Genomic DNA, 22,336 nt, shown 5'->3' with positions numbered 1-22,336 from the left:
GGAGACCCTGAGGTGAACAAGGCAGAAAAGATTCCTGCACTTTTAGAGTTGGTATAACCCCGTAACTTCTTCACTGTATAAAGAGTGAGAGAAATGCTATAAACATAAAGACCTCCACCAACTAAAAAATATATACATATCTAAATGATGCAGATGAGTTTCACAATTAAATGTGGGGGAGGACAAATTTGGCTTCAACTTTCAATGAGAAACCACTAAGGAAGAGAGGGAGAAGCAATTACATGCTCTTCTTAGCAATCCTTAGCAAAGCCTCTGACTTTTCATTCTGTTATTTTGTTTTCTAATCACTGGTTTCACATAGACATCATAAGGTCCTCACTAAACTATGATCATACAGAAATTATATGCATTGTCCTTATACATCACAGACTGTTTTTCTAAATTATTGGGAGCAAACAAGAAGGCAAAAACATTTTAAATGGAATTTTGTGCATGCATGCATGCTCACTTGCTTCAGTGGTGTCCAACTCTTTGTGACCCCATGGACTGTAGCCCTCCAGGCTCCTCTGTCCATGGATTCTCCAGGCAAAAATACTGGAGTGGGTTGCCATGCCCTCCTCCAGGGATCTTCCCAACCCAGGGACCAAACACATGTCTTCTGCATTGCAGGTGGATTTCTTATTGCTGAGCCACCAGGGAAGCCCACATGGAGCTTTACTTTACAGAAACAGAAGCATTAACACTGCATCTGAAAATTAGGTTGATCTCATAACTGGAAGGTAGATTCTATTATTTAATTCCAGTCCCTACCTCCAAAATTTCAATACCTTTATTTCTGTCTTATAAGCCACTTATAAGTATCAAAATCAATTTAAATACTGATACCAATTCACTAGATTTTTCAGAATGTAGAAATGTTCCTCATGAATACAAGAATGAGGAACTTCATGGATTTTAAATGTGCTGGAGAATTCATCTGTTTCTCTAGAGAGTATTATACTTCTATTTTTCTTTGAATAGCATCAAATCAACAGGGAATATAGGATTAGTGAACAATGCAGAATCTGGGACTACTTGCAGTTTTAAATGTCTTCAGGTCAACAGGGTTAGGATCCCTGTCTATCATCAAGGGAAGCATCCAGAGGACGCTGCCTTGGCCATAGTCCCTGCCCAGCTCACTGCCACAGTTGCCAGGGGGGTCACTGGCAGTGGCTATGGCCCAAGCAGTGACCAGCAGAGAAACCCATGGAAAAGGGAGCAACCCTAGGAATAATCTCCATGACCCCCAAGTAGCCGTTCTTGTCATGGACAAAGCCCGTATATTTATGCTGCTTCTTTAATGCTTTCCCATAAATAAATGCTCTCTATGACATCATTTTTCTTTCTAAGCAATCTCCTGAGACAGGTAACTGTAACATTCCTAGCAAAAACAACAGTAAAATTTTATTCTAATGAAAAGCTGGATGTGATGAAATAATAAAGTCCATTTAAAGGCAATAAATAAGTATTTACTTATAAACTTCCTTAGAGTTGTCAGGAAACATCATTAATTTCAGGATCCTGCAAATATGAAACTGTGAAACTTTTTAAAAATAGTGCAAGAATTCTGTTTATATTAAGCATTTTCTAAGAAGGTAATTTGTTTTTTCCTAAATTGTATAATCAGTAACAGTTAAATTCTTAACATTTAACGGACTAGTTTACAACATTGTTTTAACTGGTTATACTCTAATACAAAATAAAATTTTTCTAAAAAATAAAGGACTAGTGTATCAAATTAGTTAACAAATTAGAAGTGCATGCAAAATTATTTCTAGTTTAATTGCTATAATTAATGTAATTACAAACACTCAAAAGAGATGGAATACTTGACAAAAATAGTTGTGTTTCATTAGTAGCATTCAAAAGATATGTATTAAATATTTGCTGTGTGCCAGACAGAACAGTACACAAAATAGATACCATTCATTTGGTACAAAAGCTAAAAAAAAAAAAAAAATACTGATGGTGACAAGGGGGGAAAGAAATAAGGAAACAAGGACTAGGAAAATACAGAAGAAAAAGGATATTAAAGTATGCTATCAAATTTCCAAAAAATAACAGAATTTTACTGGTACCAGATTACACAAAATTTTAAAAAATGAAATAGGCAAGAAAAACATGAAATAAACACAGGAATATGTAAAGTGTGAAAGTGTTAATCACTCAGTCATGTCTGACTCTGCGACTCCATGGACCATAGCCTGACAGGATCCTCTGTCCGTGGAATTATCTAGGCAAGAATACTGGAGTGGGGTGCCATTTCCTTCTCCAGGGGATCTTTCCAACCCAGGGATCAAACCCAGGTCTCCTGCATTGCAGGCAGATTCTTTACCATTTGAGCTATTATTATGTAAGTATTTCTTAAGGATAAAGCTGAAATTTCAAATTACTAGATAAATGATTCAATTAATAGTGCTGGGAAAATTAAACTTTTGGGAAAAATTGAGAAGAAATTTCTTTGTCAAGAACTGTGACAGTCTCACATTTTTATTCACTTGCAGACTAACAAGTTAGCCTGACATAGCTTCATGGATGTTGTCCAAAGACACGAGAGTGCTGGGTCAAAGACAAAGTACAATAGCAATAGCCAGATCAGCACTTACACTGCTTCCCTGAGTCCCAGTTCCCACAGGGCAAAGCAAAGAGGACCAGATGATACTTGCACATATTGTGGGGTGTATTACAGAGAGGAACCCCAAACTTAAGGAACTCTATTTTTTTGTAATGGGTTATAAGCCTGCCTCACCTCTGCCTTGAATGAGGCATTATCTTTATCATATTGGACAACCTATCAACCTACCCTCTGCTCCTAAGGGGACACTGTCCATGTTTTCTCAGGCTGATCACTATGCAAACATCCTTGAAAAGATAATTCAGAACAAAGGCAGTCAGTGCCTCTGCTCATAAGATGTGCAGCCACACAAGAGACACATGCAGAATTATCTCCCAACAGTCATTAGTGTTTTATTGAAGGAGAATTCTAGGTAGATTAAAGAAAGAGTTCAATGTAAAGAAAGAAAGAAAGAAACTACAAAATCTAAGAGAAGATACATATGAATGTTTCCATGGTTTTTAGGAAGGGGGATCTTTCTAAATGTATTATCTAAGGCAACTTAAAGGAAAAAGAATAATGCATTTGACTACATAAAAATTTAAAGCCCCTTCATATAAAGACACCATTCAGTAAGTTCCACTGCACTGGTAGAATGGAGAGTTATTGTTTAATGGGTGCAGAATTTCAGTTGGAAAGATGACAAAGTTCTGGAGATGGATAGTAGTGATGGTTGCACAACAATATGAATATATTTAATGCTGTTAAAACTCTTAAAGTGGTTAAAATGGTAAATATGTTGTACATAATTTTCAACAAAAATATTTTTAAATATTAAGATTCCAATGCAAGCTAGAAATAACATCTGTTGCATATATGATAAAGGCTAATATTCTTACATTTTTTCATTCAACAAAGATGTCTTTACTATTATGATGCACTAAGAATATACTAGAAATCAAGACATTGTAGCCTTGCTTTCAACAAGCTCCCATAAACTACTGAGAAAACAAAACACCACCTAAAAAAGACATGAAGAAAACCATGCCCAAGGAGTTTGCAAAGAAGATACCTATAGGAAATTGGTACCTATAGGTACAAATTGATACCTATAGGAAAGTGGGTAAGCTCTAGGAATAAAACGGATTATAAATAAAGTGCCATTTTTATTTTCAAAATGGCAGTTTTTTTCTTCAAGTTCTAGTGTTAGAATACTATAGGAAATTTGTACTCTCAAGCTCTGCTGATAGAAGTAAACATTAGCATGGACTTACTGGCCTGCAATCTGAGTGTATATATCAAAAGCATTAAGACAGTTCTTACCCATTACCCCCTGATAGAGATGCAACCTGAGAGAATGATCTGAGATATGTGGGGTCAGCACTTATCAGGGGGTAAAATATCCTTGGAAACTCAGCTCAGTTTAATCAGTCTATCTATGGAGGATCTGGCTCTGGAGGACTGATAAATATAACCCAATAGTTTGCAGAATGTTTTAGGTCAAGAGCTGTTCCTTCTTGTGAAGTCACAAAAGTCCATGAAACACAGAGGAAAGGTCCCAGCTCCTCCTTTTCCAGCTCCCCAACCCTATATACCTTTGTGCACCTCTGCTGAAGTCCTAGGCCTTTAGATAAACTGAAACCTCTGTCTACCTAATCTTGCAGAAGACAGACTTAAGAAACAGGATACCAATTTTTTTTTTTTTTTTTTGCCACACCATGCAGCATGTGGGATCGTAGTTTCCTGACCAGGAATCAGACCCATGCCCCTGCATTGGAAGTGCAGGGTCTTAACCACTGGACTGCCAGGGAAGTCCCCCAGTTTATTGTCCATAAGAAAACCTACTATGCAAATTCTGAGACAGTCAGGTTAAGATGACTGGGGAGGATGAAGTCGAGGGGTTAGAGGAAAGGTAATCAGGTTTCTCAAGGTGCTGGCAAGACCTACCTCATTGCAACCATGGTAGGGCGAGCTCAGTGCTTGCATAGCCCCAAGCTCCAGTCCAAACTCACCAATCACAGTCTCCGAGAGTGGGGCCCAGGAGGCTGAGCCGAGGTACTCTCTCCAAAGCAGGGCCACCAGAGGGCATGGAGTTAAGATGGCCTGTGCACTAGCTGCATCAACGATCCTCTTCCCACTGGATATGTTTTCCTAGAAGGCAGGACTGCTTGTTTCATGTCTTCTCATGACAGACAAATGCTTCATTCTTCAAGATTGTTTCCTATATTCATGTCACCATAAACCTCTGACCTTACAACATTGTCTCAGGGCAGGCAAAACACCAATAATTATACTGCTCACCCTGTGTTACATGTTTAAGGAAGAACGTGATGGTTCAGGAAGAACCATCAGTTTCATCACACTAGCAAATAATTTCTTGATCATTTGAGAGATTTCCAAAGGTATAACAATCTCATACATGCTTATGTTATTTAAATTTCAGAGAGAGAGCTTTTCTTACTACATTGCTATTTTTGGCTATACACTCCATTTAGGTTCTGAAAAATCTCTGTATATCAATAAAAATCAATACTCTAAAATTGAACTCCTAAAGGAAAACAAGAACAAAATACTTCAAAACTCTTTTCCTTCCTGGCATTCTATTTTCTTTGACTGAAATAAAAACTTCTAAAGAAAAGTTAATGTCCAGGGCACTGCTCTTTTGACTTCATTTCTGACAGCAGAATTCAGAGCCTAAAACTTTGCATTAATTATACTATTGTTTTGATAATAAAAGAGATGCATCTAGTTCTTTGAAATGCCATGGCCAGATGGAAGTATAATGTGAACATGACAGTATCTATGAAAGTTGTTGGATTGACTGCTCTGGGGACCAGAACTTGAAATTTCTCTGCAAAGCAGAGTGTAGACAACAACAGCGAAGGATTTAACTCTGGCTGCCCAATCCCAGGCAGTGAGCCTCAGCCCTGCCTGCTGGGTCCACCAGCTCTGGATGGAAGAGTCATCTGGTCTCCTCTTGATTTAATCCTCGCCTGTCTGCGGAGAACTCAACAAGGTGCCAATTGTAAGGACGGTTCTGGGTTTCAAACACCTGTCCACTAGGAACTGGACTTACAGCTCCAACTCCTTCCACGCAGCCATAAGACATCAGATGGCAGCAACTTCTGGCCCCTCCTGAGCAGATCGGGTCCACGGTGTCCAATGGCTCCCTGCTACAGTTTGGCTATTTTCCGGATACTTATCAGAGTGTGAAATTTTGAATGTTGACTAAAATAGCAAAAATTTTTTTCATAAAACCTTGCCAGAATCACAGGCAACATGACTTCAGTTTCCTTTCATTGGATTCTCACAATAATTCTTTATTCTCACTGTATTTATTTATATATATTTAAATTTTAATTAACAGTAAGTTGTGCATTTTTCTGAGCCCTTCATATTTATGAACTGTTTTAGTCATTATAATCCTATAAGGTAGATACTATTATTATCCCCCTGGTACAGATGAGAAAAATGAGGCACAGAGAGATTACATAAAGTGTCCATGGTCACGAGCAGTAAGTGGTAAGCTGGATTCACACCCAGGCAGTCTGGCTGCATATAGCATCAGATGCTATATAGGTATAGCATCAACTATTTTCCTCATTTCCCAGATAAGCTCAGGCACTAGAGGTTACTTGATTTACTCCAAGTCACACGGCTTGAACTTGCCTCTTCTAACATTAAGTCCCAGTGTGTCCTTTTCCTGCTCCGACAGCCTTATGATCCTGATACAGGTATTGGAGCCCTGTCTGCGTCCTCCCAGCCTGTCATGTTCATTCCCAGGGCTCACTGTGTGACCGGCAGCCTTGACACTCCCAGCACAAGTGTCGGTGACTGACTCGAGGCTCTGCCCAGGCTGCCATCACCTCGGCCACCCAGAGTAAGCAGGAGAGCAGGACCACCTCAGAGAGTTAACTGGGGGCTCAGTCCTTTCCTGCCACACGCCGTAACAGGACCCTTGGTTCATTTATTTGTTCTTTCATCCCACATGTATTTAATGGGAACCTACTAACAAGCACCATGTCAGGCACTGGAGATTCACTGGTAGGCAGGACACGGGCCAGGGAGCCACCAAGAAGCCCGTGGTGTCCAACAATGGAGGCGATTCCAATGTCCAGCAGGAAGTGTCATTAAAAAAGCAAATGCAGAGCTCGGCAAGGGGCAGACCCCGGGAAGGCTCTCAGGAGGAAGTGCACCCTCTCTCACATTAGCTCTCAGCAGTCCACAGCAAGATGTCACTGCAAAGTTCACTAAGGCTTGTGCATAGGACCTGAGGGGAGGCGTTAAAATGGCCCTTGAGGAGTTTTAAGCCAGGAACTGACATGACCTAAATTCAGTTCCCAGCGGAATAATTGTGTGCTAGTATGCACTGAGCTAGTAATGTGTCCTCTACATGAATTATATCATTAACTTGGGCTGTTTTAAAAGAATACCATAGGCTGAGGAGCTTAAACAATAGAAATTCATTTTTCACAGCTCTGTAGGAAGGCTGGGCAAGTCAAAGATCAAGGCACTGACCAGTTCTGTTCTTGGTAAGAGCACTCTTCTTGGTCTACAGAGGGACCCTGTTCTGCTGCATCCTCATGAGGCTGAGAGAAGGGGAGAGCAAGTTCCTCTAGGCTCTTCTGATAGCAGACACCATCATGGGGCGCCACCCTCCCAACCTCATCTAAACCTAATTGTCTCTTTAAGGTCCTCATCTAAACCTAATTGTCTCCTAAAGGTCCACCTCCAGGTAGCATCACATGGAGAATTAGGGCTTCAAAATATGAACTTGGGGTTACACAGCATGCAGTCCAGAACAGTAGTCACTACGTGCTCACCCTAGAACTATGAAGTTGGTTTTACTGTCCCATTTTATAGGTGAGCTAGAAGGGGACAACAGAGGATGAGATGGCTGGATAGCATCACTAACTCGATGGACATGAGTTTGAGTAAACTCCAGGAGCTGGTGATGGACAGGGAGGCCTGGCGTGCTGCGATTCATGGGGTCGCAAAGAGTCGGACACGACTGAGTGACTGGACTGAACTGAACTGAACTGAGGCATAAAGTGGTGAAGCCAGGACTTGAGTGCAGGCAGTCTGACTGCAGCACCTGTGCTCTTATTCCTCCTCTACACCCCACACCGCACCGCACAACATCACACAGAGTATTTTGCAAATGTTTGAGACATGTGGTAGCTACTTCTTCAGTTCTCCTTGGTCCAAGAGTTCTTAGCCCTGCTTCCTACTGGAATGACATGAAGTTTTACAAAAATGTATCCCAAAGAAAGAAAAACGTATATCCTCCAAAACCCTGTACATGAATGTTTATAGAAGCCTTGTTTGTGATCATCAAAAATGGAAAATAATCAAGAAGTGAATGGGTAAACTGTGTCACAGCCATACAGTGCAAGAGTGCTCAGCCGTAAAAAGGAACACACTATTGATAAATGCAGTCTCTCGAATGGCTCCCACGCAAGGGCATTATGTCAAGTAAAAAGCCCATCTCAGAAGGTTACGTACTGTATGATTCCACTTATATAACATTCTCAGAAAGACAGAGTTAGGTGAAGAACATGTAAGTGATTCCCAGGGTTGGGGATGGCAGGGAGCAGAAGCGAGGTGTGGCTGTAAAGGGTAGCAGGAAGGAGGCCTGCGGAGCTGAAATGGTTCTGTATCGTGAGTGCTGTGGGGGTCACACTAATCTGCACATGTGATAAAATGACATAGAACTACTCATACACATTGGACTGGTGTCCGTTTTCTGGTCTTATACGTTATACTTAGTAATAGCTGGATGAAGGGTACATGGGGCATCTCTGCACTGTTTTGGAAATGTCTCATGAAGCTGTAATTATTTTTAAATAAAACATTTCTTTAAAATCCCAATGCCTGAGCCTCACAGATTCTGATTTAGTGTGTCTGGGTGGGGCCTGAGTGTCATGAAAATTTTCCTAAATGATTCTCACCTGTAGCCAGAGTTGAGCACCTTTGAGCCAGTACGTGGAATCCTATGGTTGGAGGCACTCTTTGAGTTGAGCTGTTATCTTCAAGAGGCCCTAAATGAAGGTAAGAGAAAGTTTTCGAGATGCTCTAGCTGTCACCTGGCAGAAGACGTGTCCCCGAGAGGCCAGGACAACAGACAGGTCCTCATTAATTATGACGGGAGGGAGGGATGTCCTAAAGCAGGGGGAATTAGATGATCTGAAGCTCTTGGAGGTTTTGAAGACTTTCAGTGGAAACCTGAGCTGCCAGCTGCCAAGTATAAGTGCTTGATTTCATTAAATTCCCAATTTGCTCACTTGGCTAAGCTCCTTGTGGATGTTGCCTCTGCAAGGTTTAACCCAGGTGCTCACAGATGGATCCTGAGTCCTGCCTTAAGACTTTCCTCCCCTTCTGGAGGCCCCAGTTCCCACGTACAGTTTCAAGTCCCTGTCTATTTAATCTTTTTACCACCGCCTCATAGGAAGTCTCGCTGAGTCCCAGATGGCCCACACTGACTTAGCAGGTGATGAGCTGTCTCTGGGGCAGACCTCATACAGAAAGGTGCCAAGTGTGTTTTCACCACCCTGCAACCCGGCGTACGTTAAGCTTTTCCAAGGGGTTACTAAATTGGTATTGATTAAGTGCAGGAAATCAAGCACTTACACTTGGCAGCTGGCAGCTCAGGTTTCCACTGAAAGTCTCCAAAACGTCCAAAGGGTTTCAGATCAAGAAAGGAAATGGATATGGGGCGTCTGAAGCTCCCTGGTTTCTCTGGAACTCCTGTCGAGATGGGAGCCACGTGTGCCCCCACGTTAAAACAGTGGCCACCCACGGAGCCTTCTGAGCAGCTATGGGAGCGCGCCCTGGAACGCATTTTCTGGTAGCTGCATCTGGGTAAGTGGCAGGCTTCCTGGCTGCCTCTTTCTTTTTTACAGCCTCTTGGCTGTCTGTGCACAGAGATGTTCTGGCAGCTGGGGACCCGCCGTGAGGCGGATTTGAGGTCGGAGTCCTGATGAGCGGCTTTGTTCTCTTAAACACTATTGTCATCCGACTCACCTATTACTGTGAATAATTTGCTAATTTTGGCTGTAAAAACAAGTTCTTAGACAATCTCCTGTAATGTGTCTTTTTATGTCGATCAGGGGAGTATTTTCCTCCCTTCTCTTTGTTTGATATGGAAATGAGCCTGGTAGCTTTCTAGCCAGCCAGGATTCGGAGCCTGGGAGAGAAAGAAAATTGTGTCCACCGTGAAGGTGGCTTCTGCTGTCTTGTACAAGTCTTTGAAGAATTAGTTTTTGGGAAACAAAGACTCTCAGAATAAATGAACATCCAATTAGAGTTCCCAGAGTGTGCACCAAAGCGTTCTGGGTATCTAGAAAACAGGGATATTATGGAACATGTTGCCTGATCCGTTATTTATGAATCACCTGGGAAAAAGCTTCCTTGTGAAAGGAATTAACTGGGTTGAAAAAGTAAAATCTTCATAAATCCTGTGAACATCTGGGTCCATACTCATTGTTCTAGTCAAGGCAGACCTGCTTCCAAATACCCACGCGCCTAACTACTGCAGGTATTTGAGGCCAAGCACAGGTAGAGATGCACAAATCTCCCCACTCCTGGTTTCCCCTTCCTTCACTCACCTGCATTAATACCTGCCTTTTTAGCAATCCCAGCAACTTGTCTGTTCCACTCACTCTCTGCCCTTAAACTAGAAAGTTTCTAATAAAATCACTTACACCTGTTGAGGTATAGGTTGATTATACTTTCATGGACAGCATGTCAGTCAACTTGCCCAAACCAAGTATTTGCAATTTAAGACTTTAAGCCTTTGTCCTATGTTCAGGTATTTGAAGCATCCGTTGACAGGTGACTATGGGGACATGGAATCAAGAACTCCATGATTTCTCACTAAACTTAACTGATTCGAGGTGGTGGGCCTGACGTCAAAGTGGTTTGGCTGCTGTAGTGCAGGAGTCTTTGCAGGTTGGACTCCCTAGCCTTTTCTAAAGCCGGGTCTTAGACTGTCACTGAGCTCCCATCTGGCTCCTCTCCTTCCTTCTCCTCTCTGTCTCTTCTCTCTCCCCACACTGCTCCCTTCCCCCCAGCTTACTCCTCTCTCCCCATGTCAGTCTTCCTGCTGCCCCTTCTCCCCCATCCCTCACAGACCATAATCTCTTCCTGTGGCTCTGCCCCATGTTCCCAGCTGCACACCTTGTTTTCCAGCACAACTGATGCTATTTTCCGTTCTGCCTAATGCTATTTATTTATTTGGTTGTGCCGGGTCTTAGTTGTAGCACACATCTTCAGTCTTCATTGCAGCATGAGGGATCTAGTTCCCTGACCAGGGATGGAACCCAGGCCCCACGTACTGGGAGCTCAGAGTCTCAGTTACTGGGAAGTCCCTGCTTAAAAAAATGCTAATTTAAACCCCATAACCTTTCTTTTAGAATATACTGAAATGCAGTCCCTCATCCCCTACAGTGGGATCCCCGGTGACTCAGTGGTAAAGAATCTCCCTGCCAATGCAGGAGACCCAGGTTCAATCCCTGGGTTGGAAAGATCCCCTGGAGGAGGAAATGGCAAGCCATTCCAGTATTCTTGCCTGAAAAATTCCAGGGACAGAGGATCCTGGTGGGCTACAGTCCATGGGGTCTCAAAGAGTCAGACATGACTGAGTACACATGCAAATTCCCCATGGTAGAGAAAGTACTTGGTCCCAAAGTCCCAAGAGCCTGAGCTCTCCTGGCTTAGACTCCTACACAAAACTGCTCAGTGACGTTGCATGAGTCACATAACTTCTCTGGGCCTCAGCATCCACATCTGTGAAATAATAGATTGAATACAGGTGGGCTTTTTGTTTGTTTTTTAAGTGTAATTGCTACAGATTCAAAAAGGAAGGAAATCTGATACACACAACAGCATGGATGAAAGTTGAAGACATTATGTCACAAAAAGACAAATATTGTTTGAGTACACTCATATGTAATCTCTAAAGTAGGCAAATTCACAGAGAAAGTAGAATGCTGGTTGCCAAGGACTGGGGAAATGGGGAGTTGCTGTTTAATGGGTATAGAGTTTTAGTTTTGCAAGATTAAAACATTCTGAAGACTGGTTGCACAACAATATGAATCTACTTAACACTACTGAACTGTACACTTAAAATTATTAATATGGTCAATTTTAGTTATGTATTTTTGCCCAATTTAAGCTTATTTAAAAGCCCTCACATTTAACATATCCAAAAAAGTGTTTATTACTATGTGTTGGAAACAAGAAAGAAAGAAAAGCAGAGGCAAAAAAAAAAAAAAAAAAATTGTCCCTTATTACACAGGTACAGAAAATGAGGCCTAGAGTGGTCAAGAGCTCTACCCAGGATCACACAGCTATGGCTGTGTGCATGGACAGAGGGCTGGACTCGTTACTATTTTTTAACTGAAATTAGGTTAAAGAACTTATATGTCTGTAAAGTTTCTTTTAGAAGAAAGTGTTAGTTGCTCAGTCATGTCCAACTCTTCAAGACACCATGGACTGTAGTCTACCAGACTCCTCTGTCCATGGGATTCTTTAGGTAAGAATACTGGAGTAGGTTGCCATTTCCTTATCCAGGGTATCTTCCCAACCCAAGTATCTAACCCAGGTCTCCTTCATTGTAGGCAGGCTCTTTACCATCTGAGCCACCAGGGAAGTTACTTAGAAGAAAATATTAACTCTGTATGCTAAGCCAAAAGAATAGAGCAATATATATTTTTATCAATTGTTAATTAGCTTTGTGGAGAACAAAATACACAGGTATTTTACATAGCTCTTCCTTTCAGACTTAAATCTAAGCCATTGTATTCTTAAATTGTTGATAATCTGGTGAATAATACCAAGATGAGGGCAAATGATTTGGAAAGCTATTAAAACCCTCTCTTGGGGCTTCCTTGGTAGCTCAGATGGTAAAGAATCTGCCTGCAGTGTGGGAGACCCAAGTTCAATCCCTGGGTCAGGAAGATCCTCTGGAGAAGGGAATGACAACCCACTCCAGTATTCTTGCCTAGAGAATTCCATGGACAGACCATGGTGTCACAAAGAGTCGGACACAATGGAGCGACAAACATTTTCACTTTATTTCACTTGGTGTTAGGATGGGAGTTCAGGGCACGGCCCACTTGACAGAGGTTCACTGGTAAAGATGGACAAGGCTGCCCTCCCCTCAGCAGCATGCGGGAGTAGGGGTGGGTGACTTCCCTGCCCTGAACCACGCTGGGATGCCTCAGGCCCGAAAGCACCTCCCTAAAGTGCTGCATAATAGTGCTAAGACCTGAGGGCACCTTTCTAAACTATCAAGAAAAATTAATGCTTTCTGCATCTTAAAAACCCATCCTACCTAAAGAAGCACAAAATAGTGCCATGATGGGTGAAATCACAACTATTCTAAAGGGATGACTAAACTAGAAGAGTGGTCCAAAGGAGTCAACAGGCAACAATACTCTAATTTTCATCATCTATTCCAGAAACAGGTAAATAGATTCCCATGTATTACTGTCAGATTGAAATAAAGTTATTGAGTAACTGAAAAACTGCTTCTGGTACAGAGTCCAGGTTTTATGGTTAAAACTGAATGTTTAGATTAAATATTAACCTGTTTAATAGGTGTTTCACTCTATGATAATGAGTGTAGGGAAATGGTAATAATCAACACTTATTAACATGAACACATAGTGTCATATATAAACATCATCAAAGCTTTTCTCTTCTGGGGCTTGTGGAAGGCTGTGTTCTAAACACAGTCTACTACATCCCCCATTAGCAGGCTATATTGTATGAGTGAAAATTTAGATGATTAGACTTAAAATTTCTCTCTCTCTCTACATAAGTACAAACATGAAAAAGTATCTTATTACATAGTATATGTTTTTAGAGTTTAGCTTTTAGTTTAGTTCAGTCACTCAGTCGTGTCCGACTCTTTGTGACCCCATGGACTGCAGCATGCCAGGCCTCCCTGTTCATCACCAACTCCTGGAGTTTACTCAAACTCATGTCCATTGAGTCGGTGCTGCCATCCAACCATCTCATCCTCTGTCGTCCCCTTTCCTCCTGCCTTCAATCTTTCCCAGCATCAGGGTCTTTTCAAATGAGTCAGCTCTTCACATCAGGTGGCCAAAGTATTGGAGCTTCAGCATCAGTCCTTCCAGTGAATATTCCTTTAGGATGGACTGGTTGGATCTCCTAGCAGTCCAAGGGACTCTCAAGAGTCTTCTCCAACACCACAGTTCAAAAGCATCAATTCTTCTGCGCTCAGCTTTCTTTATAATCCAACTCTCACATCTATACATGACTACTGGAAAAGCCATAGATTTATGTGTCTAATTTGTATGAATTTAATAACTTGAGGACTGGTAAAAACTTAAACTAAATGGAATTTCATCTGTCTGGTAATTATCTGTTACCATGTCCTCCTTGTTCAAAGAAGGAACCGTGTGAAGGAAATTCCTCCTTGTTCAGTGGTATGTAGAGCTGACATGTAAGTTAAGGTGTCATGAGGACTGGGCAAAAATTGGCATCCTTTGAGACAAAACATACACACATTCCTAAATAAATCCCTACAGTATTTAACAATCTATACCTAGATGCCCCTCCCAAAAGACCCTCCTCCCAAATCATTTGTAATTTGAGAAACAGCTCTCCAGGGAGATTATATATTGTCAAAGACATATGATTTGTTGTTTGTTGAGTCTTTTACTGGAAAATATCCAAAGAGGTCATTTAACCCAAACCCCGTAGGACAGAAAGATTAATTGTTGCTTCCTTGCAATTCAAGAAATGTTTGAGCCCACCTACCATATATAGATCAATGCACTAGAATAGTGGAAAGCCAAGATACATCTGTAATTTTATGGTATTGGATTCTAGGACCTTCAAAATGTCATTCAGATCAAAATTGCTAAGAGCAGTTCATGATTCTCTATGGGGGACTTCCCTGGTGGTTCAGTGATTAAGAATTTACCTTCCAAAGCAGGGGACGCTGGTTTGATCCCTGGTCTAGGAGGATCCAACATGCCCCAAAGCAGCTAGGCCCATGCGTCACAACCACTGAACCTTCGTGCTGCAGCTACTGAGGCCTGGTGCAACTAGAGAAAGCCTGTGAGCAACAACACAGACCCAGATAAATAGTTCTGTAGGAAAGGAGATTCTATAGGAAAGGAGAAATTAATTGGAAAAGGTAAAGCTGAGAGGTTTCTTAGAGCAAGTGCTGTCCGGTAGGATGTGGCTAGTAAGATTGAGAAAAGGAGTTTCCACTTGAATCAGTTTAACTTTACATGTAAATAGCCACAGGTCACTACTGGCTACCATACTGTACAGCACAGTCCTAGAGGATGAGAGATTTGAGCTGGCTTTAAGGCAGGACTTTGCTGGATATAGAAAATTAAAATTCCAAACAAAGGCCAGTGCTCGTGAAAATTCATTGAGGTAGGAAAGCTTCAGTAAGGCCGGGTCAAGAGTTACTATCTAGTAAGATTGGAATGAAAGGTGGGTAATGAGTTAAAGTGGAAAATAAGGCAAGAAGATTCAGAATTATGTGGTGCCTTGAATGCAAGCCTGGAAAACATACAATTAACTCCATATTCAGTGGGGAGACATTTCAGTTTTCTGAGCAAAGTAAAAATATGAGCTGCTCAGTGTTTTAGCAAGGTGATCATCAGATGATGTGCAGCATGGCTTTGAGGACTGTTTACCCAAGGCTCTGCAGTGTGACAGGCCACCCTATACTTAGTGAAGTAAAACAAGAGCCATTCACTGTGCTCATGGATTTTCTGGGTCAAGAATTTGGACAGAGCATAGAAAAGATGGCTCACCTCTGCTCCATAATGTCTGGACCTCAGCTAGGCTGACTGAAACATCTGGGGACTGGAATCACTCGCAAGCTTCTTCACTTACATGTTGGCTCCTGGGCTGGGATGACTCAGAGACTGCCCTCAGCTGATACTGTTGACCAGAGCCCCTATAGGGAGCCTCTTATGCAGCTTGGTCTTCTCATGCTGGGTTCCAAGGAGGGAATATCTAGAAAGCAAGCACTCCAAGAGATCCAGATGGAAGTCACTTGACCTTTACACACATAGCCTTGGAAGTCACTTCTGCCATCTCCTATTGGTTGTAAGTGAGTCACTCAGGCAGTTAGATTGTGGGATGAGAGATATTGTTGGGATCATCTCTGGAAAATATAGTCTGCCACAAAGGCTGTCAAAAGGGAGCTGAAAGATAATGAAAGCTTCAAACAGGAAAATGGAAGTGGGAGAAGGAAGGAAGAATTGAATGACAGCATGGAAATGCAGTGAGCAGTGATGGAAGTGCGGAGTGAAGGAAGGAGTTCAGCTGAGTTTGTATGTGAACCAGTTTAAGCACCACCAACCAGAAATCTTGGAACAATGAGTTGGTTTGGAAAGCAGGGAGATGTTTCCTGAGGATATATTTATTTTGGAGATCTGGCAGGACATTCTTGAGGCAATCTCAAGGATGTCAATCAATAATGGGCTGGATCGAGGTTAAAGCTGGAGATGGACTCGGGAGTCATGAGGCAAGGAAACGGTTAAGGGAGCACGCATGTTAGGGACTCAGTAAATATGGGCTGCATGACATAACTCCACTGTACCAGGACCAGAGTGACTGAACTGAAATTGGTACTTGCAATTCCCTAAAAGAGAAGTGAGAACCTGGGAATGTAAACCAGGAATCAAGGTGAAGCAACCTCATAAGCAGCAAACATGGCAGATATTTGGAATGGCTCACTTAGTAGCTACTCCAATTTCTTTCTAAGCCAGAAAGTTAAAAATCTACATTTTCAGACTCTCTTACAGCTAGGGTTCCAGATTTAGGGTTCTGTGATTTAGATTAAGCCACTCAGATGCAGCATACCAAATTTAGGAGACAGAAATACATAATTATGAGGCAGGAACTGTGTTTCTGCTGCCTCTGTCAGTAAGTACAGTTGTGGTAAATCTGTTTTTTCTATGCCAGTTATAACAGAGGTCCTAATGTCACAGCCCTATGTACACAGTGTCAAGAAACAAGGTACAGATCACAGTGCAGGTGGCATAATTCTGAGGCTGGGAAGGTGTCACTGGCTTCCCAATAGGCAGGCAGCTTTCTAATGCCACCACCTTCTGATCCTGGAAAGAGGCAGTGGCTTCCTTGTCTACCCGGGTTGGTGGTGTTGCTTTGGCAGTCATTCCTGAAAGCTCAGCTGAGACTTTGTTTCTTTAGCCCTCCAGTCAAGCTGTAAGACACTGGCAACCTTGGAATAAGTCCCTTTATGCTTAAATCAGGTAGAACTAACTCTACTCACTTAACTGAACCCTGACCAATACAGTAAGCAAGAGGTAAGTATGAATCCTGGTATAGGTCTTGGAGCCTCATGTAGAAGCCACTTAGGCAAATCATCAGTTCAGTTCAGTTGCTCATTCGTGTCTGACTCTTTGTGACCCCATGGACAGTAGCACACCAGACCTCCCTGTCCATCACCTCCCTGTCCATCACCAACTCCCAGAGTTTACTCAAACTCATGTCCGTTGAGTTGGTGATGCCATCCAACCATTTCATCCTCTGTCATCCTCTTCTCCTCCTGCCTTCAATCTTTCCTAGCATTTTGGTCTTTTTCAATGAGTCAGTTCTTCTCATCAGGTGGCCAGAGTAGTGGAATTTCAGCTTCAGCATTAGTCCTTCCAATGAATATTCAGGACTGATTTCCTTTAGGATGGACTAGTTGGATCTCCTTGCAGCCCAAGGGACTCTCAAGAGTCTTCTCCAACACCACAGTTCAAAAGTATCAATTTTTCAGCACTCAGCTTTCTTTATAGTCCAACTCACATTCATACATGACTACTGGAAAAACCATAGCTTTGACTAGACAGACCTTTGTTGGCAAAGTAATGCCTCTGCTTTTTAATAAGCTTGTCTAGGTTGGTCATAGCTTTTCTTCCAAGGAGCAAGCACCTTTTAATTTCATGGCTGCAGTCACCATCTGCAGTGATTTTTGGAACCCCTCAAAATAAAGTCTCTCACTGTTTCCACTGTTTCCCCATCTATTTGCCATGAAGTGATGGGACCAGATGCCATGATCTTAGTTTTCTGAATGCTGAGTTTTAAGCCAGCTTTTTCACTCTCCTCTTTCGCTTTCAACAAGAAAGCTTTTGCTTTCTGCCATAAGGGTGGTATTGTCTGCATATCTGAGGTTGTTGATATTTCTCCTAGCAGTCTTGATTCCAGCTTGTGCTTCCTCCAGTCCAGCATTTCTCATGATGTACTCTGCATATAAGTTAAATAAGCAGGGTGACAATATACAGCCTTGACATACTCCTTTCTCTATTTGGAACCAGTCTGTTGTTCCATGTCCAGTTCTAACTGTTGCTTCTTGACCTGCATACAGATTTCTCAGGAGGCAAGTAAGGTGGTCTGGTATTCCCATCTCTTGAAGAATTTTCCACAGTTTGTTGTGATCCATACAGTCAAAGGCTTTGGCATAGTCAATAAAGCAGAAGTAGATGTTTTTCTGGAACTCTCTTGCTTTTTTGATGATCCAGCAGATGTTGGCAATTTGATCTCTGGTTCCTCTGCCTTTTCTAAATCCAGCTTGAACATCTGGACGTTCATGCATGGTTCACGTACTATTGAAGCCTGGCTTGGTGAATTTTGAGCATTATTTTACTAGCATGCGAGGTGAGGGCAATTGTTAGAAAATAATAAATGACAAAGACTTAACAGAGCAGCCAAGAAAAGGGAAAAGAGAGAGAAGAGAGCAATTAGAGATGAGGATCAGTGAGGGTCCCCAAAGGGAACAACTAGTTCTGAATGATTCTGCAGGGGGAAGACTAGGATAAGGCAACAGTTCCTACTTGAAACCAAATCATGATCCTAGAACCCACAGAAAAGGGTGTTGTTTCTCAAGACCAAAAGGCCCATGGGTGAGCTGATCTTTTAAATGGAACTAGGGACACTTGGAGACCTGAAGTTTGTGTTAGTCCATCCCTAGCTGGACCCCTAAAGATACTGGCTCCTTAGAATTGGAGCCTTAAACCTTCCAAGGTAAATAGCTGATTCTGTGTGCCCCCTGGTGGCTTGGGATGAGGGTAAGGGGGAGAGAAGGGTACTCCAGCCAGGAAAGGAAAGGTCATGGGTCCAGACTATCCTCCTTGAGGCCCAAACTGTCTTTCTCCTTGGGAGACACAGACAGCAGACATCTCATGTGGATCTGACATTTTAACCATGAGGCAAATAACAAACACCCTGTAACAGGGCTAAAAAATTACCCAGGTTTCTTGTTTAATACCAGCGCTGCAGAATCACAGACACATGCATTGCTTTTCTAATAACCGAAAGACTTGAGTTCCTCATGGTGGCACTCTACCCTGAAGGTTAAAAGGTTGCTCTCTGAAGTAACATTATCTGGATCCAAATCCAGTAACAGGATGTAGGATCCTGGGCAAATAACTTAACTCCTCTGTGCCACATTTCCCCCATCCATAAAGTAGGGTTGTGAGAGATTTGATGAGACCCCAAATCGCTGTGATGGGCAGCAGCAGTGTGAGCCTCCGGGACGTGGTCACATAGGTACACAGCAAGTCAAAGTGCCACACAGGGCACAGGCGGTGACCACCCAGGGGCCACTACCAGCATGCCAGAGAGATCGTGCTGCAAACCCACCACCTCATAGCGCTCCTTTTTCCAGCCCGTGAGCTACTCCCCACCCCCCACCTCCATCCAGGGAAGGCTAGACTCAGGATTAAAAAAGAGAGAGAGTCCAGAGTTTTTCGTTTCTTGTTATGCAGACAGAATCTTTATTAGACCTGCATCCAATTAATGCATGTTTTCATTCTTTGCTATTTCCAGATCAAATTTCCAGAAATTTATGTATAAAATTTTTGTGTAGCTTAGAAGAAAGATTTATCACTTTCTTCTGTTTTAAGGGGGGGAAAATGATCCCACAAGTAACAGGACAAGGAAAATCTTTCAATACTCCCACTTTCTACCAGTGTTGGAGAAATGACTTAGGCACAACTCAGTTTTTCCACTGTGTTGTGTGATCTCAGGAAGCCAACCACTCATGTCTTTGGGCCTCGGTTCTCTCATCTGCTGTCAATGTCTTCCCCATGGTCCCATGACCCAACCGTGGCTCCGATGAGAGTTCTTCTGTCCTCAATACTGGATTCCAGACCCCACAAGTCAGGGCACATCTTCTCCATCTCCGGGATTCCCCACTGTGCCTGAGCGCACAGACCCTCTGCACTCATACAGCCTGGGTTCCCTGTGCCTCGAAAGATGGGAGCAGAAGGAGCTTGAGCTTCTGCCAGCTCCTGCAGTGACCTCAGCCTCTGCACTTCTCTGTGCCATTATTTCTCCTGGCATCAAGTGATTATTGTCACAAATCAAAACACAGGGTAGTTCTAAAACATGAATATTAATAAACTAAAATAGGAAACAATATTCTTAAGAAAGGAAGTTTGGAAGCCAGCTATGCTCACCACTGTACCACCAATGCCAGCCACTAAGAAAGGAAGCTAGGTACTATCTTTTGTAGGATGTTTTTTGTAAGGGGGCCTTGTCTGCACTTAAAGATCACTCATATCCATGCTGTTGAAAGCAATATTTTTGCCTACAGCCCAAAGAAAGCAATTTTATATGCCTCCAAAAAAACAGCAGGTTTATGTGGGGACCTCCCTCCCATGGAGGCAGGTAGCACCCCAAAACTCCTCCTCCTGCCCCACATGACAGCCCCCACAGCAGGACATCTGCACCGTCCATCTTCTTACAAGACAGGAGGGGTAAGGATAGGCACCACATTCTTGTCTGAGGAAATCCAAGTGCCAGTAGAGTGGACTAGAAGGCAGGGCTTAAGCGTGTGGTGGAGTAAAACTCAGGACAAGGCCCGGCACAAGGAGGTGTAAGCATCACCTGATCTGCAAATCATTTTCTACTGCACTTTTAGTGTGGAATACCCCCACCCCCTTCACTCCCAGCAGCGGCTTTACCATGTACCTTAAAAAAAAAAAAATTGAAGTATGGTTGATTTGAGCTTCCCTGGTGGCTCAGCTGGTAAAGAATCCGCCTGCAGTGCAGGAGACCCCAGTTTGATTCTGGGTTGGGAAGACCCCCGGGAGAAGGGCTAGGCTCCCCACTCCAGGATTCATGGGCTTCCCTGGGGGCTCAGATGGTAAAGAATCTGGGAGACCTGGGTTCCATCTCTGGGTTGGAAGATCCTCTGGAGAAAGGTATGGCGACCCATTCCAGTATTCTTGCCTGGAGCATCCCCGTGGACAGAGGAGCCTGGTGGGCTGCGGTGTATGGGGTTACAAAGAGTCGGACACGACTGAGCGACTCCGCACAGCACATGTGAAACTAATTTACACAAAGTGTTAGTTTCAGATGTGTAATAACTATAATGCATATATATATACATATTTACTCTTTTTCAGATTCTTTTCTATTGTATTATAGGTTAGTATAAGATATGAATATAGTTCCTTATGCTAATAGTAGGTCCTTGTTGTTAATTTTATATAAATGTGTATCTTTTAATTCCAAACTCCTAATTGATTCCTCCCCCTCTTTCCCCTTTGGTAACGATAACTTTGTTTTCTATGTCTGTAAGTCTGTTTCTGTTTTGTAAATAAGTTCATTTGTATCATTTTTCTAGATTCCACATATATGTAACATTATATGATTATTTGTCTTTCTCTGTCTGGCTTACTTCACTTGGTATGATAATCTCTATGTCCATCCATGTTGCTGTATACTTTGTGCTTTTAGATGAATAAATAAGGAGCTTCCCCCTGAGTTTCATTTGGCATGGCCCCCAGCAGAAGTTCCTTCCTGCAGTTAGACTTGCTAACCTCTCTCTGCTCCTCATTAAAGGAAGCCCTCACATCTCTACTGCAAGCCCCCAGTCTCTAGGCTCTCCACCTACAACCACCCCCTCTTTCTAACATTTCCTTCTAACCACACCCTAAATCACAAATGCAGCGCTTTGCCTTGACTCTGCTATCTTATCCAGCCTCTGCTTAGACTCATAATCCTCTTCTTGTCCCCACCTCAGCTCTGAAGATGGATCCTCACAGTTTCCTCCCAAATCAGATGAACTCTTTTTCTTACTACCCTTTCCTCTAGCTCTTTACCCCTTTGGTCATGTCCAGTGGTCTTGCTCATCTCCTGCCTCTACATTGTTTTCTCTGGGCTTTCTTGACTCTCTTTCCCTTGGCTGCTTTGATGGTGCTTCTCCCTCTGTTCATCTTCTAATTGGAGTTTCCTCACAAATTCTGCTGTAGCTTTCCTCTACCTGGTTCTCCACTCACTTCAATGAGCTCACCTATTCCACCATCACTGCTTTTCAAAAGTTTGTAATTCCTTATCTCTAGTCTTATTGCCCACTTGCACTGCCTGCTCCCCACACTTCTGGCTTTCTGCAAGCATTTCCCCCATGAACATCCAGCTCACAGTTTAGACTCAACAGCCCCAAACTGAATGCAGTACTTCCACGTAGCTCCAGTCTTTCTTCCTTCCTTAATCTCCCAATTTCATCAGCAACTGAACCACTCTTACTGCTTCACACGCTGTTTTCGGTTCCTTTTGAATTTTTAACAGCTTTATTGAAATATAACCGCGTATCATACTATTCATCCATTTAAAGTGGATTTTAGTATATTCACAGAGTTGTGCAACCATCACCACAATCTTAGAATATTTCACCCCCACCAAAACAAAAAAGCAGTCCAAGAACAATCATTCTCTGCTCCCCGTACCCCCGACCCCACAGAGCCTGGCAACCACTAATCTACTTTCTGT

Source organism: Odocoileus virginianus, chromosome 13 (genome assembly GCF_023699985.2).
Source record: "Odocoileus virginianus isolate 20LAN1187 ecotype Illinois chromosome 13, Ovbor_1.2, whole genome shotgun sequence".
In the NCBI taxonomy this organism is placed as follows: Eukaryota; Metazoa; Chordata; class Mammalia; order Artiodactyla; family Cervidae; genus Odocoileus; species Odocoileus virginianus.
This window is presented reverse-complemented; position numbering follows the sequence as displayed.